Source organism: Glandiceps talaboti, chromosome 2, assembly GCF_964340395.1.
Source record: "Glandiceps talaboti chromosome 2, keGlaTala1.1, whole genome shotgun sequence".
In the NCBI taxonomy this organism is placed as follows: domain Eukaryota; kingdom Metazoa; phylum Hemichordata; class Enteropneusta; family Spengelidae; genus Glandiceps; species Glandiceps talaboti.
The window spans coordinates 5291485-5296322 of record NC_135550.1 but is presented as its reverse complement, the minus strand read 5'-3'; positions in this window follow the sequence as shown (position 1 = coordinate 5296322).

Genomic DNA, 4838 nt, shown 5'->3' with positions numbered 1-4838 from the left:
GTGATGTGGGACAGACACAATGATTACAGAAATAACGAACTTATAAGAACATGGCGGAACCAGGTAAAAGTACAATAACAATGGTCCTACATTGAATGACAGCTAGTGCATGCAAGAGGGCGATGTCCATTGAGCGTAAAGAATGAACTTTGTAATGATGGACACTTTTAAAATGTCCGATGGATATATCAGATATACTATCAGATTCAAGCTATCTTTTGTGACATTAACCTTGACCCTCACATACGGGGTTAAAAATATTAATCAACTCAATTCCTGCCTATCACAGACTATTGTGGTACTTACATATTGCCAATTTCTTTTAAATCATCTTTACAAGTTTAATATTGAAGAAAAGAACTATACACATGCATTATCTCACTTTTCTTGAATGACAGCCATGATTGTAGTTCAAAATCAATATTTACTGCATAACTCAAAAACTGTAATACACAGACAATCCATTCAAGTTTCTACCCGATATTATCAGATGCAAGCTATCTTTTGAGACCTTGACCTTTTGACCTTGACCTTCGGGGTCAATTATCGAAATCCAAAATTCCTGCCTATCACAGACTCATTGTAGTATTTATATATTGTCAATTCTTTTAAATCAGGTTGTTTACAAGTAATATTGAAGAAATGAACTATACACAAGCATTATTTTGGTGCTCATATAACTTTTACTGAATGGCAGGCATATTTGTAGTAAACACTCACTATATTACTGCACATCCCAAAAACGCAACAAACAACACGTCTTGAGATGTTTGTTCATTTAGCTTTTAGTTTTAATAACCATTTGCATAAATATTTATTTCCATTAATTAGGCTATATATGAAGAGTGCATATTCACAGTTCTATACAATTCAGTACATGCTTTCATTATACCAAGGGAGCACATGCATCATAGAGGTTATTGAGTCATTGCATAATTAATGATTTTTAGTAATTAGGCTATATCATCAAGAATGCACTATAAAAATTAAATATAATTTACTTCTGTATAAAGAAATGATATTCAGTAATTAGGCTTTACTTTATAACCAGATTTAAACTGAATGCCTCCCGTAGGGGCAAAACTGTAGATTTTTCATGACATAACGGCTTTGACTCATGTTTAGAATTCTGAGCCAATATTTAACTATTTTAACCAATCGTAATGCTCTTAAAGTTGGACGGCCTAACTCTCCACGTACTGCTACATGGATATACGATTTCTGTGATGAAAGTAAAAATACATAATCCAATGTAAACTCTATTGGCATGTGATCTGATTCAGTTCTACAACCAACTTTAAAATCGGACACGTCATTGAGAATATTGTGTGAAACCACAAGATAGTCTACTACACTTGCACCATTGTCTGAAATGCAAGTAAAATTACCCTCATAATCTGTAGCTTTGCGACCATTTACAATACGCATGGAAACAGATCTACACATATTCAATAGAATGCTCCCATAATCAGTTGTTTCTTTTTCGCAATTACGATGAACACCTGCATCTGTGTCTACATTGTAATAATCTCCGACAGGTACATACATACCAGTGTCATTGTTAACAAAATCGCATAAATCACCAGTACGAGCGTTGAAATCTCCTATTAACATAAACTTAGCATCACAATGCGCATCGGTCAAATTCACAATATCATTTTCAATCTCTGCAAACATATCACTACTCGAGTATGTGGATCCAACAGGTGGTATATACAATGTCCCAATGAAAATATGCTTGCAGTTTGGTAACTCTAGTTTTAACCACAATATGTAGTCTTTAGTGCATTCTAGCCTCTGAACAAACTTTTCATAAATACTTTTAACGAAAACTAAAATTCCACCTGATCCTCTGAGTGCGACGACTACCAGTAGAAAAACTGCAATAACCGTCAATGTAGAAATCTTGCCGCTCTGAAGTGAAAGTTTTAACCAGAGCTATGAAATCAAAGTTTGTAATAAAATCATTGAAATCGAAATCATTCCATTCACTTGATATCCCTCTAACATTCCACACTAAACAATTTAGAACTCTAGAAAAAGTTGGTTGAATAGTTCGTACGGTATCGGCAGTTTTGCGAGACTTAGAGCCTTGGCCCCCACCCCTAGCTTCTCAAGTGAAGTAGTTCATCTTTCTCTAAATCATATATGAGTACTTTGCCGTCAATAATCATCTTGTCATACGATAATGTACTTCTTTGATGAATTTCCTTTGCGTTAATAAAGTGTGGTTTCAATTTCTTATGTATGGCGCGTACTTTCTCAGTATAATTTTCGGATACCCCGACAGTAGAATCCAGGTCCGTATTATTTCTCTCGTAAGTTCTAGCCGTCTTCAGGACTATTTCTCTTTGTTTAAATCGGGAAAATTTGACTATTATCGAGCGAGGAGATGACTTAGTTTTTAATCTATGCGCTCTCTCGATCTTGATGTTATCCTCGATCTTTAGCTCATCTTTAATATAATCTCTAACTTTCTGTTCTGATTCCTCCCAAGTTTCGCGATCTTCCTCTGCAAATCCGTGAAAAATTAAATTCTCTCTTCTTGACTGTGCTTCCATGTGCTCAGCTCTATCGTCCACAACTTTTAGGCGCTTTTGCAACTCCTTGTTGTCTTTTTGTAAACGTTGATTTTCTTCTTTTAATGCATGTACTTCTTGGCACAAATTTTGTACTTTAGCACCAGATTCTTGAAACTGTTGTGTCATAGACTTCAACATTATTATTCAACTCTACAAATTTCCCAGTTAGTTCTTGTCTCAGAGTAGACAATTGGTCCAAAATTGCTTTAAATTCTGGAATTTGACTACCACCTGAACTACTCTCCGGAATCTCGACACCAACTTCATTTAATTTGGATTGCCTTGTCACTGCTCGAGTAGTATTTGGTCCCGGGTTGGACTCTATATCTCCAGCATACAAGAGTAACACGAACAACAACACCTTGAGTGATAGTGACACGTAGGCTTTTAAATAAAGCTTCAGCCCTGTGGGATTAATTCTTTTAATCTTAAAGCCAATTTTTAGGCTATTCACAGACACTTTGAGACAATAATTTCCAAGCGTTACAAGACAGCACTAACATGTAAAAAGCAACTACATATGGTTGAAATATTTTTGAAATAATGTTTCATACCATCTTGACAGTACGAGGTGGAGGAAAGCGCTTGAGACTGGGACATGTCCACCTCTTGTGTGTTGGGGGGGGGGGGGGATTCTGCCCTGTTGCCCTGTAGGATTTTTACTCTTACAGCCAATTTTTAGGCTATTCACAGACACTTTTGGACAATAATTTCCAAGCTTTACAAAACAGCACCAACATGTAAAAAGCAAATACACATGGTTGAAAAGATTTTGAACTAAAGTTTTGATAGCATCTTGACAGTAAGAGGTACGGGAAGAGCTGGATACTGGGATATGTCCACCTCTTATGGGGGTCCTACGTCTCTCCCTAGAAGCTTTGGAGGATTTTACTATTAAAGCCAATTTTCGTGAATCTTATTGTTGGTTTAATGCATGAATGACCTCTGGGTTGAGTGAGTCCTAGGGGATTTCCCCTGGCAGATCTGCAGTTTTTTGTTTCTATTTAGGGAATTTTTAGGTTATTCATAGCCTCTGAGGTAATATATCCAAGCTTCGAAAAGCTAAAGTAAATATGGGTTTTTAAATGTGTTTCTCATGTCACATAAAAGTGAGCCCTTAACATCGGTACAGGGGCATTAATATTGCATGTCTAGTATAATCCACTTGGTAACAGGACAACTGCACCCCAGACAATTGCCCCCCTGACAATTGCCCCCGGACAATTGCCCCCGAAGGACAACTGCCCCCTGGACAATTGCCCCCAAAGGACAACTGCCCCCCCCCCGGATAATTGCCCCCTGACAACTGCCCCCGAAGGACAACTGCCCCCGAAGGACAACTGCCCCCGAACGAAAAAAAAACTAGTATTACAGATGTACGGGTTTGTCATTCATTAAAAAGTCACCGTCGGCAACTTACCGACGCAATTTGCGTCGGTACTCACTAAACACAAACCCGAAGTCATTTTTTTACTGGAAAAGATTTATTTATTATCAGTTCAATACAAAATATACAGGTAACAAGATAGAAAGCGAGTCAAAAGTAGAAAAAATATTGAGACGTAAAACTTTGGTGATAGTAAATGGTGACTCGGCTCGGTTTATCATGATCAGCCAGTGTTTAAAACTGTAAATTGTGGGCTATTCCCCGAAGAAAATCTAGCACATGACGATTTTCAAAATCTTGCACTATTGCATGGATTCTGGCTGCAGAATCTTGATACTGTCGACGTTGTGCTTGCGCTGATTCACCGGCAATCATTTGCTTGTATGTTAGAGAACATAGGAGGTCATACCTAGTGTATAATAGAACTTGGATCTGGATGATTTGTAGTGTTGATACATGTAGTGTACAAAATTGAAATTATATTCGTCCCTTCTGACAAGTTCATACTGAAGAGACTAGAAAAATTTTGATTAAGTTCTTTTATAAACTATCTATGAAGATTACCGTTACGAAACCTTCAAGTTCACTTTTGCCCCTAAGTGTAAGATATGTGAAGCACTGATTGGGAAACAGCCAAACATTTACCTGGCATGTTCTGTAACTGGTGTGGTAGCTAGGTAGTACATGTACATCTATAATCTTATGTATAGTTATGTTTGAACTCTTACATGAAGTAATATTAAAAGATTTCTGAAAGAAACAGAGAAAAGAACAAATATATATAGGTACCACAGGCCAAAGAAAAATGTTTGTCATGATTTGACAAATGTCCTGGTTTGAGATGTACTGCAGGTTGAACAGTACACTCG